We start from the raw sequence: 15180 nt of genomic DNA, 5'->3' as shown, positions 1-15180 counted from the left end.
TACTGTGCATTTTGTATTACTTGGTTTAAACGAAAGTTGATTTATGTGAAGGTAACATGATATTGAAGCTTGTATCATTATTGATGACATATAAAAATAAACAATAGTTCATAAAAGGGCTTCTTGTTTACCACTTGCATGTCTACCCTTACTAGTCTGCCCTCACAATTTATTGGTTTATAATGCATGATAGTAATAGTGTTTAAAATGGTCGATAAGACTGGCAGTACTTTATTCAATCCTGATATATAGATAAAAAATCTATGCAAGAAATGTCTCGTATAAAATCGATTGTTGGACTTAAGCCATCAAAATCAGTGGTTTTTTGTTTCTCAGCTTCTTACTGCAGTAGAAAGTGGGACAAGTTTATTCACGAACATCACATTTCTAAAACCTAAACACAAGCAATATTTCCGTTTCCATTAATAATTTTAAATGTATCAAGCTTTGTTTGCCAGTAAGAACATTAAGGGAATGTCTTACATGCGTAACTAGTCACCAATCTAAAGATAATGGCTTGTTGATATTCAGTAATTTCCTATACTACCTTTCATAGATTATGTAGTCATTGTTCACAGGATTGTTTACACATCTTAATAAACAGCTTCCTACCCCAGATCTTAAAGCACGCCTCTTATTTGGTATTCAGAAAAAAGACATCGGAGCCTCTAAAAAGCTGTTACAAAAAGTGTAAATACAGAGTTCATTTTTACTGCAGTAGTCTTCAAAAGAATGTAAACAACTGACACGATACTACATCACAATAACTGCTAGCATTTATACAACTTTTCCATTTTCTCCATATACGTGCAACTGATAATTCCATTACATCACATGAATGCGTTTCAACATCATATTGTGATATGCTTGTATAATTTTTAGAGCATTGTTATTGCCAAGTGTTTGTCATTTTATAGCAATGCATTAACGCCAAAAAAGACAAAAGTAACGGAAAAAGCTTAGTTTGTTGTATTAATCTAATATTCATCAAGCTTTATTATTCATTCAGCTTAGCTTCTAGGTCGACAAAAATCGGTTTTGCACAAACTGCGATTTATTTAGACTTAGAGGTTCGTCCTCGCGTTTCATTGACGTTATAGTCGTAAAAACAAAACTATTATACCAAACTGAGATATCTAATAGCGTTTTACCCATGTTTGGATAATATTTTTAAAAACTTCAAATACCTTATTACTTCCACAACGTGTAAACCTTTAATCCAAATGTTAACAGTCGCATAAATTTCATTTCATCATTCGAAACTGCATTTGGAAATAACAAAAATAATAAGCATCATCAAAATTCCACACGAATAAATAACATTTACACTTATTACCATAAAGTATTCAATTTTACCATTTAGTCCTCAAACTGCATGGAAACTTACTTCACTGTTAACAACGACTACTAACTTCCTTAATCTCTCTCTTCTAGCAACATCAAATCAATATAGTTAGAAACCTTCAATTATTATTTTTATTATATTTTCTGTTCAAACTAAAGCTTTTTGAATTTTGAAATTACCTGTTACATCAAGTTTAAAAAGATAAAATTGAATTTAATATAATTTTAAAATATGAATTCTTATTAATATAACTACAACTTCGTACAACAATAGTGGACGATTAAAAAAAAACAACAACAGCTACACAATATTCTAGCAACAGTTATTATCGACAGAACTCTGTCGTTACGACATATAATGATTCTAAACACAGTATTCCACTTCAAAATAACTAATCTGTAATCAGTACAAGTTTAAACGTGTAAATATAGGTCATGCAGAAATATGGCAAAAGTTCTTATTAAAAAAAAACAGCCATACAAACCTCAACAATCTTTCGCCAAAGCAGTGAAAATGGACCAACTGTACGATTTACATCAACTCAATGCAAACATTTATCCAAGGCAATTTAGAAAAAAAAAACAAAGAATAAGTTTGATTTTCGTTTAATTCCTACAACTATAAGAATCTATAAAAAGTAATACCAATGTACGAACACGTAGAAACGGAATCAATTAAAATAAAATTGTAAATTTTACTACAATGTACAGCAAAATATTTAAACATTTTAGCAATGATGTAATTTTACTTCAAATATACTATTATAATCGTCATTATAAACAAGGAGTATAGAATTCCACAAAAAAAACCCCACAAAAATAGAAGCGATTAAAACATTTAAAACATTCCAATATTTCAAACATTCTATTTTAAGTACCAGGAGAATTAACACTGGCCTCCACATCACCCCTTGTAGCCAGCCGATCCTCCCACAAAAAAAAACGCATCGCAAAATGTCATATTATTAACAAAAAAATCAAAAGAGCTTTACATTCAACTTAATATAACCAGGTCAAAATATTTTACAGATTACTAGAAAAATAAATACAAAATTTCAAATATCTGATGCATAATCATTAAAAATCACATAAAAGTTACACAATCATATATTAAACTTGATAAAAACTTTACAAACAATCTACATGATACCCAAACGAGCATAGTTTTCCTAACGTAAAATATCAGGCAGTCGAGAATATGATTGTCTATTTTACTGTGAATGACAAACAATTTACTACTTCAATGCAACAACATCAAAAACAATTCATTATCAATAATCATTATTTTTCTAGCACTTCAACACATTTTATATACATTAGGCGTTTATTTAGAAAACATAACCTAGTTTAAAAACTGTAAAGAGTAAAAGCGTAGATTGTATCAAAATACAAATATCTTGCATCCCCTTACAATTTAACACACATCCAACCTAACTACTTATATGTTCTAACGTATTGATATCGTATTAATACAAAGGTTTCTTCTAAATACCAATTTTATTCGTATTCTAAATACTTATTTTATATAAAATACAATATATCTATTGACACACAATTGTTTAATGTATTCATGCTAATCAATTACTCAGTCTCACATTTCCAATTATTTACTCTCATGGTTTCAAAAGGTTATACGATTACAACTACGCACATCTGCAATATCAAACTATGGGAAACGTTCACGTTACACACCATGTATGTAAAAATATTATTGCTTAAATTCGTGTCAATGAAAAACACACAGCTTGCTACTTTGAAACAAATGCAAAACACTTGCAACAAATTAGAAGTAACCAAACTTTTTTTTTGAACAGTTAATTCATTCTTCATAATTTTTTTTTACAAGTGAACATCCTAATTAAGCTACTACAGTGTAATACTTTTTATTCCATAATAAGCATCGTTCTTATGTTGCTAATAGCACACTTCACATTCGCTATATCATTTTCAGGTCGTTATTGATACCAATAATTTCATTTACATTCTAGACGGATAGGCGTAGAAACTAAATACGAAAAATAAATACCTAATGCAGTCTCACTGAAAATCACATAGAAATGAATTTATCAACAAGGGCAAACGTCACAAAGAACCTATTTGTTTCACCAACGGTCATCTCGTTCCTTACGTTTTGAAATATTAATAGACCTTTGTAGTTAAACTTCTGTGGATTCTGCGCTTGGAGAGGGTAAAGATAGGATATACCTCTGAAAGGCTCTTGAAATCTACGTGTATACAACCTATATTTTGTTTCATATTTTGTCGAGTTCTTACTAGTCACTTCGAGTTTTACGCCAGTAGATACAAAGACAGAAGAACTTTTTACCTTTTAAATTAGCCCGAGAAAGCAAGTTCAACTTCGCTAAACAACGAGGCGACATGCCGCCAGGGGAGTCGGAGACCAGGGAAAACGATATAGTGTCTGAAACTGAGGGAGCAAGCCCGTCTATATCAGGGACAAAAAGTAAGTCTGGTGACGGTGGCCAAATAGAAAATGAAAATGTAAAATTAAAATCTTTAATGTTTATAGCAGAAAAAGAATTAAAAGCAAAGTTAACGCCTATTCAAGAAAATACTGTTAGGACTAGAAAAAAAAGAAAACTAGTTAAGGATATTATACATTCAACATCTGAAGATAATGTAGCTAAGATAACGGATATAGACAATAATATGCCAACAACTAGCAGTTCAAGTAACCCAAACCCCACCATGGATATTCCACAACAAACAATTTCAGACAAAGACGAAGTTCTTTCTGATGACGAAGGCTTCACGCTTGTGCAGACTCGTAGTCAGAAAAAACAAATTAAACAAAGAACAACCACCACAGACACACATACACAACTCGCACCAAAATTACCTAAGCACGCAATTATAATCCAAGGAGTTCCTGGTAGTTTCAACCAACCACAACTAGCTAAAGAAATATACAGGTGCAAACCTACCACAAAAATTAATGACATTAAGCGTCTGCCTAGAGGCGGTGTTCTGGTTCAAGGACAGGAACCCGCTGACTTAAACAGTCTACTGAAAGCTTGGCCTTCGGACGCGTTCAAAACAGGAAATATTACAATACACCTACCAGGAACTAAACCAACACCTGAATATTTTGTGATACGAGGTGTACATAATTCAATAGACATAGAAGACATTAAGGAAGCATTAAGTACACAAAACATAAAACATATTTCAGTAGACCGTATAATTTGAAACATTACTAAAAGACCCACAAACCTAATCAAAGTAGTCACAGACAACAGCCAGGATATTACACAACTCATTAATAATAGTATCACAATGTGGTATCAAAAGTACACAGTAGAACAAACAAAACACCAGCAGTGGTTGTCACACAGTGCTACCGATGCCAAAGGTTTGACATGTAGCAGCAGCATGCCAAGCAAATGCGTGTTGTGTGGGCTGTGGGGAGAATCATCACATTACACAGTGTACTAAACAGAACCCCAAACCCAAATGCTGCAATTGTGGGGAAGAACACACGGCAAATTATAAAGGATGTCAGAAATATAAATCCATTAAAACACACTTGTACGAAATTAAAAAATCACAACACGAACAAGCCGCCACCACCACGAACAATTAAGGAACCCACACCTACCACTTCAGCACCACAAAGCACAACTACACAAACAAACACTTACGCTGCAGTAGTTAAAACTTCATCATCCCGACAGGAAAACCATCACCATGTGAAGAGGAAATACCAAAACCACCTCAAAACACAGAACCAACAACGATTGAAACCACACTGACATCTGCCATAACTTCCACTTTCTCGGAAATAATGGCAGAATATACAAACCCTACAAACACCAACAGTCTCACAGACATAATAGTTAAAATCATATTGAAAAAACATACACAAATTATTGCCGCAAATTTTAACCTCCATCATAAACTCTACTAAACATGGATAACTTCACAGTTCTACACATCAATATCCAGGGTGCTCTTGCTTCCAAGAAACATGAGATTGAAGATACAACAAACTCCATAAAACCAGATGTAATTATAATTAGTGAAACTCTCCTATATAACTACCATAGATTCAAATTAAACGGCTACTCTACTATTAGACATGACAGGAAGGATAACAGAGATCCAAACAGAGGTATTTTATTATTGTATAAGACTGAACTTATAGTTCAGGAATTTAGTTAGTATCCCATCCAGTAATGAATCAATAATTATTAATGTCAAAACGCAAAATCATACAAACGTTACTGTGGCGGGCATCTACTGCTCGCCTAGTACAGTGTTAGATGTAAATCTATTGAATGTATTGTATAATAGCAATTGTAATCTTATTATTATCGGCGACCTAAACAGTAAACATATAGCATTAAACTGTCGTAGTACAAACGCAAATGGCAATTTATTTTTCAATTTTTGGATGAATCAAACATGATTTTATTAAACGATGCAACTCCGATACATATCTCGTACGCACACGGCACCAGTGAAATACTGGACCTATGCCTGTGTTCGTCAAATGAGTCGCAAATTCGTAAATTTTCATGTTGGTCACGATTTGGATAGTGACCACCTCTCAGTTTGGTGTATCTTCAATCTCACCCCCCACTTAAATAAAATCATAGTTAAAGACCAACTGAACTACAACAAAGCAAATTGGCCAGTTTTTCAAACTATATTAAATGAAACCTTACCTTCCGAAGTACTACACATTGCCGCGGAAGCATCAGATATAGATGCATACTGTCATATCATCTCTGAGTGTCTAAAACATGCAGCCAACAGTTCGATACCGAAACAAAAACACTTCACAACAACTCATTCATATCAACCACATAAAGATATAATACACTTAATTAAAAACAGACGTATACTCCGCAGACAGTACATTCAAAATCGCAACCCCACACTTAAAACTCAGATGAACACAATAAGGAATAAAATACGAAACTTAATCAGACAACAAAAACAAGAAAACTGGGACACCTTCTGTTCCGATCTAAATCACAAAACTGATCCTAAACAATTCTGGACACACTTGAAAAGATTTACAAATGCAGGAACAACAAACACAGTATATCCACCACTGGAACTGGATGGAGAAACAGCATACACTAACACAGAAAAAGCCGAGATATTTAAAAAACACCTAGAAAACACGTTCAAGACACATCATGAACCAGACATGAACAGATACTTTTATAATACAGTTACAAACTTTATTCATCAAAACAGATGCATTTTTACACCTAAATTTCCAGTCAACACTATTACACACCAAGAAAAAACAAAAGACTGGAGCACTCATCAACTGATAAAACATCACTGTAACAGAAGTCGTAACTGCTATTAACAACACAAAAAACACAGCCCCTGGAGAAGATGGTATTCAAGCTATCCTCCTAAAACATGGCACTCAGAGATTATATGAACACCTAGCAGCGTTATTTAATCTCTCACTATCAGCTGGATATATCCCCGTTTCTTGGAAGGAAGCAATAATATTAATGTTCCAGAAAGAAGGAAAGCCAGCGAATAAACCAAACAACTACCGCCCGATTAGCTTAACCAGTTGTATTGGCAAAGTATTAGAGAGGATAATTAGTAATCGTCTCTCAGTTTACTTAGAAGAAAATTCAAAATTACCAGAAATAAAGGAGAAAAATACAAATATATATATATATGAAAATACAAAAAAAATGAAGAAAAAAAACACAAGAGAAATAATAAAAGGAAAAAAAACAAAAAACTTCTTGTTCGTCCATGCATGGACTGAGCCCTTAAATGGGCCTGAGTATGACGTTATTCTAATACTCTGGCCCAAAGCTTAAAAAAAAAAAAAACAACAACCCTAAAGACAGACGCTATAATCGTTCCGGAGGGAGAAAGAGGTCAAATGTACCTGACCCTCCTGGGTATTTAACATCAATACCCAAATACCGACACAGTAAAACTTAAACTTCTGTCTCAGTAATAGCAAATCGAACAATGTTATTCCTTCTTTCCATGCCATGAGTATCAACTTCAGTGTGATATTCCAGTATACCAACTACTACAATAAAATATTGTAAGTCATAATTCTCTTGTGTGGTCAATAACTACAAATACAATTGTTTAATGTATTCATGATCATACGCCAGCTATTTACAATTATCAATTTGTTTTCCTTTTTAATCATGTGACTACATAACCTATACAATACTACCTCGATCACAGTAACTTATGAACTAACATCAATTCATGATTAGTGAGTTAATTAATGATCAAGCGTTCTACTGACCATGTTTTGCCGTAAGAAAGTTTTAATTATTATTCTTACACAGCACTAATTGTACTGTCCGTTATTCCTATATATATATATATATATATATATATACACAAACACACACAAACGTGTATGGGTTTTGTTTTTTTTAATTCCAATGACTTAACCGGTTCTTTCTCTGTCACTTACTTCCGTAAATGGTATTGAATAACTGCGTTCTCAAAGTACATTTTCACTCAAGTGAGCGTACGTTCCTTTTAATATTTTTCAATAAAAGAAACCTCTAGTCAAAATACCTAATGCTTTCTACTGATCATGTTTTGTCATTGAATTCAAAGTTGACACTCGCACCCATTTTTAATATTTTTCAATAAAAGAAACCTCTAGTCAAAATACCTAATGCTTTCTACTGATCATGTTTTGTCATTGAATTCAAAGTTGACACTCGCACCCATTGGTCATATTCAAAGTATTGTGCTTGTTCTCCCCATACAAAAGGTTCTTTTAAATCACTCATGTTTTTTATTTACAATCGCTAATTTTTTTTTCTTTCCGTTTTTAACTCTTACACCACATATGCACTGGAAATTTAATGACAGTCGTTCATAGATAATTACGTTTGGTCCACGCCATTATGTTGTACATTCATTTCATGCTGTAATATTTGAAATCACAAGAACTTAATTTAATAATTTCTACTTTTATTACCATATTAAGAACTTATCTCTTGTGTACCTTCGTAGCTACGAATTATCATAGTATAGCTACTACACATCTCGTTCCTTACGTTTTGAAATATTAATAGACCTTTGTAGTTAAACTTCTGTCTCAGTAATAGCAAATCGAACAATGTTATTCCTTCATTCCATGCCATGAGCATCAACTTCAGTGTGATATTCGAGTCTACCAACTACTACAATAAAATATTGTAAGTCATAATTCTCTTGTGTGGTCAATAACTACAAATACAATTGTTTAATGTATTCATGATCATACGCCAGCTATTCACAATTATCAATTTGTTTTCCTTTTTAATCATGTGGCTAACTAACCTATACAATACTACCGCGATCACAGTAACTTATGAACTAACATCAATTCATGATTAGTGAGTTAATTAATGTTCAAGCGTTCTACTGACCATGTTTTGCCATAAAAAAGTTTTAATTATTAATCTTTCACAGCACTAATTGTACTGTCCGTTATTCCTATACACACACACACACAAACGTGTATGGGTTTTGTTTTGTTTTAATTCTAATGAATTAACCGGTTCTTTCTCTGTCACTTACTTCCGTAAATGGTCTTGAATAACTGCGTTCTCAAAGTACATTTTCACTCAAGTGAGCGTACGTTTCTTTTAATATTTTTCAATAAAAGAAACCTCTAGTCAAAATACCTAATGCCTTCTACTGATCATGTTTTGTCATTGAATTCAAAGTTTTCACTCGCACCCATTGGTCATGTTCATAGTATTGTGCTTGTTCTCCCCATACAAAAAGTTCTTTTAAATCACTCATGTTTTTTTATTTACAATCGCTAATTTTTTCTTTCCGTTTTTAACTCTTACACCACATATGCACTGGAAATTTAATGACAGTCGTTCATAGATAATTACGTTTGGTCCACGCCATTATGTTGTACATTCATTTCGTGCTGTAATATTTGAAATCACAAGAACTTAATTTAATAATTTCTACTTTTATTACCATATTAAGAACTTATCTCTTGTGTACCTTCGTAGCTACGAATTATCATAGTATAGCTACTACACATCTAGAAAACTGAATGTTACCAAACCTTACGTTATAGACCATGCAGCCGAGGATATCACTGCCTAATTTTCTGTGATTCACAAGCAATTTACTACTTCAATGCAACATCCAAAAGAATTCATTATCAATAATCATTATTTTTTTCGCACTTCAACAGTAGATTTCAAATAGATTAAGCGTTTATTTAGAAGAAATCATTACCTAGTTTATAAACTACAGAGTAAAAACTTATTTTTTTTAACATACAATAACCTTGCATTCTCTTGCTCTTTAGCACACATCTAATCTAACTCCTTATACTTTTTAACGTTTTGACATCGTATTAATACAAACGTTTCTTCTTAATACCACCTACAGTTTAATTTTGGCTTCACTTGACTATGTCATCCAACTTGTTTTATTTAAAACACCACATATCTATTAATATAATAAAAACCGTTTTAACAACTTGTTCGTTCTCTTGTAAACACTGACGAACGTTACAAAATAACGAAATATTTGCCAACGACTGTACCATATATCGTAATAGTACGATTGATTCCTCATTGAGTCTCTGTCAATCTAATAACAATTCTTATTCTATTTGAGTCACCATGCCGTCCATTCCTTGCAGTAAACACCAGCTTTAGTCTAATTTTATATCATAAGTTATTTCAACGTTACTAAATTTACAATCTGTTCAAGTCAATAGCAAATTTACCATCATCAAAACACGCCAACACTCTCATTGACACTGTAGTTACACAAAAACAAACCACCGCCTTACTCTGTATACTTATCAACCTACCACGATTACATTGCAAGCTTTTATAAATCGTTTTCTATAAAACAATAATCATAAATATTTTCAACCATTCTCGCGAAATGACAGTAGCGTTTAAAATATGTCAAAAAATGTAGTAGTTTATCTTTTCATCCAAGTCGCTAGTAATTCTGCATAACTTTAGATCAGGGTGTAAGATATGAACAATTACAACCTTAAACTTACAATGTGTACAAATGCTGAAACTTATTAATCTCACGATGTATTCAAGTAACTGTTACATCAATTCACAAGCGTTTATTTTATGCTAATCAATTACCCAGTCTCACATTTCCAATTATTTACTCTCATGGTTTCAAAACGTTATACGATTACAACTACGCACATCTGCAATATCAAACTATGGGAAACGTTCACGTTACACACCATGTATGTCAAAATATTATTGATTAAATTCGTGTCAAAGTAACCTGCTTATTCCTTAGAAATTATTTTGTAAACGTGACAAGTTATAATCGTATAAAATTTCCTTTCTGTGCGATGTTGTGATGCTATTTACGTTTTTAAGCTGTGTATACTTCTACGAATATCATTCCAAATTTAAATTTCACTCTCGAAGGACAGGTGACGAAAATGAACGAAGTACTAAATATACTCTCTTTGAAGATAGTTAAGTTACACACTAAGTAATGACGAATGAGAAACGTTAAAGATTCTCTGATGTGCTTTAGTGGAGTCTTCTTTCTTCCAAGTAATTTGTCACCATGTTAAGACTTATATCATCAGAAACAAATTTAATGTAATATTTGAAATTATGTAAACTGTATTTAGTTGTTGCATTTATAATTTAAGCACTTGTTCTGTACAATATTGAAATGAGCAACTGAGGACAAGCAAAAAATACAATTTAGTTGTCGAGAAAACAGCGTAGCTATAACTATCAACTATTGTAATCGGAACCAAGTTTTATTTATATCTTTGCAATTATATACTTATGTTCTACAGAAGTTTACACTACCTTTAATATATTAAGTTATCATAATAAGTTTACTCCTCAAATAAGTCTGCTAGGTAAAAAGTCACATTAAAATGTTAATCTTCGAAACGTTAATTCAATTAATTTTCACATAATTAAGCCATTTATTATATGCTCAAACTCATTAAAATTTTGTACTTCATCTTATACAACATTAGGAAAACATTTAAAATTTGAATTTACACAGTAATAGAAAAGGATATTTTACAATTGTGGATAATCTTCGATTTACTTATATTATTAGCCTTTTTATGTAAATGTAGACAATTATACTTCATGAGGAAATACCACATTTATTTTAAAAATTCGTGATGTCCTACTTACAAAAACTTGTTCAGCATTAAACTTCAGTACAAGTTTATATTTTATGAAAAGGAATAAGTTATCAAACCTTGTTTGCGATGTTCTCGTTTGTTTGTTTAATCCCCAGTCTGTCTCCCCTCCCATATTTGGGAATTTTTATATTACAAAAACGAATTAACATGTTAACACGATATAAACTTAACCAGTTTAAATTTCGTGTACTACAGTTGTTTTGTTGTTGCTGAAATTTAAACTATTTCATTATATATTTTTAACGATTATGTAAAAGCCAATATTTATGTTTTATGTACTCCTTAGTTAAAACATATGATTTAACGAATGTAACTTAAGACACCAAAAATACAACTACTGATTATTAAGTATTAAAATACGAATCCCTTAAAAATATTTAATATCAAATAAAAATACAATTCATACATGTTCAAAATATATTTTAATTACTTCTTTATCAACGAAAAACGCTGATTCGTGCTTACATAAGTATTAAGAACATTAAACATTACATTTGTATTTCACAAAACATTAAAAACACGTTTTATTCAGTTACAATGTGTTTTTAAGTTACATACATATCACAGTTTGTCAAAAAATGTGCAGTGGTCTTTTACAGTTCATTGTGGTTAAACGTTGTGTAGTTTCATAATCCAAGAGATGTCAGAAAATACGCGTCAGCTATTCAAGCACAAGCTCCAAACAGCACCATTTATTTACAATAAACGATTCACCACGAATATTTTCTTGCACAGTGACTATTCAGCTTCTTATTAAAACAGGACAAGAGAAGACTGTAGCTCGGGAGAACCAGAGGAAATTAACAGAATAAAAGGTGTAAACCCTCATCGTTGAATAAAACTCCTATATGTAGTCTTGTATAGCAAACTTGACCTGTATAATTGAGATACGCATACCTAGTAATTTAAATAAAGCTCTGAATACCTTAAACAGAACAAGTTTTCACATTTGTTTTAGAGGTTTTTTCTATCACTAGAGAATTCTTCACAATTGTAATTACTGAATTCCTGTTTAAGTGAAAGAAAACAGCAGATCACAGTCTTACTCACAGATTGGCAATTATCACCAGCCAGAATTCAACAGCACATCCATTAGGGTTATGAAGTCATGTCCACACTTAGGTCTTTTTATTTCTCCTGTATCTTATTAAATGCTCTTCGTACTTGTTAGTAGTCTGATAACCGTTTAGAAATACACCTCTCCCTTTCTATTACCCAAATTAAACCTATATTAAAGCACTGAATGACAGCACGTCAGTAATTATGAATTAATTTGAAAATTGAACTTAATTTTTACAATATGTAATTTGTTTTGGTAACAAAAAGTTAATACTCTTGATAGCAAATTAACACATCATGACAGTTAGTGAAACACTTAAAATTAGCTGTAAAAGATTACCACCACCATACATCATCTTCGTTGTTTAAAATCTTCAACTTCCTCAAGAACCTACTCGATTGGTTAAACCTTTTTTGCCAAGTCTGGCTTCCAGTTCTCTGGCGACACTACTGTATGCAATTTGAGAAAGTTTAGTTCCCCTCCCACCAAAATTTCTACAAAAACAGTGAATCCCAAACACTATCAAACATTTACATTTTATTGTCCTACATTTAAGAGCCACAGTTTTTACATTTAAATAATATTAAACTGTACCCTCCACGAATATATAATTTATAGCTTTATACAAGGTTTAAAAACTAATAATCCGTTCAAAGTAAATTGACTAAAGGATCAGTAATGTACTAAAGAAATTTATTATTGATACAAATATTTATATTTATGCATTTAGCTATTGAAAGACATTACCTACGACCTCTGTAACCTTGCGAATCCATTAATCTGGAGATTGATAAAACTTCTCGTATAGTAAACTTTCCAGACATAGATCAAAAGTTCAATACAAAAGGACAGCAGTTCAAGGATTTGCATACTAACACCGACGATACAGAAGGCTTCGTATTCTTTGTGGTAACTTCTTGGAGATTAAACTTCTTCACTGTGTCGAACCTACTCAAGCAATGTGAAAGTTAGGTAATCCCCCCTTCGCCCATTTACAGAAAAAAACTGTTCATGTTTTGAATGTGTAAAAAAAAATCATGCTTTTATAGTAGCTTGTTGGAAACTGCTAATTCATGTCTGCAGTTCGTAAAACATAATTCCACAAGAATAATTCCGGTTAAATTTAGTGAATTAGCTAAACTCTGACGAATACACAATTTATCGTAGAACAGACAAATTTTTTACAGTGTATTACCCAAAAGTTCAAGTTTTGAAAAAGTATTATGCAGCATGCAATATTTACAGCAAAATTAACTATAACAGTTTGCTGACAATATAACAGATACCACGACTATTACAGTCTCCCCAAAAATGATTCCAAATGTAAAATATTTGAATTACAATTTCAAAATATTTGTTTATAGTTTTGGAATGAGTGAGCCAACATAAACGTTACCTGTTTGTTAAAATAGGATCAGCTCTAAACCATTCTTCTGAAGCATAGCCCTGTGACGAAATATGCAGTCCAAACACAGTTCTTTACAGTAGATTTCATGTTGACCAACAGTTGTATTCTGAAGACATTTCTTTGTTCTGCAGTCCTACTATAAAGATAACAATGGCCCCTCCCAAAAGTCCACATAATACATAGTACCCAAAAGAGAATGCATCTGGCTTTAAGATCGCTAAGAAACAGGCTATGAAAATATTTAAAAAGGCAAGTCAGTTAATAATACCAGATATTACCTGTCTTTATAGTTAATATTCAACATACAGAGCCCCATCTCTCACCCAGTCTCAGTCATGGGAAAACGTTGTTTCATTCGACAGTGCTTTTTCAACAATGGCAGTTCCTCGTACAATATTGGTTTATTCATTCGTCAGGCCTATTTAAGATAACCAAACTTTCTTATAACCCCTCCCACCCCAAAATAGTAATCTTTACATAATATATACTTTTCACACTAGATCGATTAGTTCAACAGAAGTCAAATCACGAATTAAATTCACCACGTCATCTAAACAAAATTATACTAATGTATTTATGATGAAGTGCGAAATATTAGATAACTACTGTAGAGCAATTTACATACCTAAGTGTTCAATAATGGTACGTTCTCAATACTCTAATAAGAACAAAATTGTCCTGTTGGAAAATTTCGTCAGTATGATCCCTCTATTCTTCACTTGAATATCACCTTTCTGTTACTTACAGCACCTACTAGCAAAAAAATAAAATCCCTACCACAAGAAGTTCGTAACGCTATCTGGACGGTTCTTTTTAACATACATAAATAGTTGAATCACTTCGAGAAAGCATAACAACTGCGATATAAAATACATTTTTTCTATATATGTTCCATATTTAATCCATGTCTTCTCAACAGGCTACGAAACAAGTAAAGAACTAGGAAAACAATATATATGCAACGAAATTAGTTTTTCTTCTACAAAAGCAGAAGAATTAATTTCCACTACCACAAACAACGTTGTTACTACAAATTATTTGAATTCACCAACAAAAGTAAAAATTCATCTTACTTATCACATTTCAGTCACATGATTGCAGTACCTCCTTAGGAAATTTACATATCTTCCCCACCCATCCCAAGATGCTTTAAGCGATTTCTCTCACGGTTCAGTATAACCATTCTTCAAAATCCCAGTT

General features: G+C 32.1%; 1 long non-coding RNA gene across 1 annotated transcript; it reads right to left on the bottom strand.

Moving 5' to 3' along the window:
• Positions 1–11915: 11915 nt before the first annotated feature.
• On the bottom strand, positions 11916–14794 carry LOC143251941 (uncharacterized). Its single transcript, XR_013028752.1, has 4 exons — positions 14606–14794; positions 13969–14398; positions 13320–13520; positions 11916–13021 (listed from the first exon to the last, which is right to left on the bottom strand). It is a non-coding gene; the product is annotated as an uncharacterized LOC143251941 (long non-coding RNA).
• Positions 14795–15180: the final 386 nt, after the last annotated feature.

Source organism: Tachypleus tridentatus, chromosome 6 (genome assembly GCF_004210375.1).
Source record: "Tachypleus tridentatus isolate NWPU-2018 chromosome 6, ASM421037v1, whole genome shotgun sequence".
NCBI lineage: Eukaryota > Metazoa > Arthropoda > Merostomata > Xiphosura > Limulidae > Tachypleus > Tachypleus tridentatus.
Note: the sequence above shows the minus strand (reverse complement) of the source record. Positions and strands in the feature narration are given on the sequence as shown.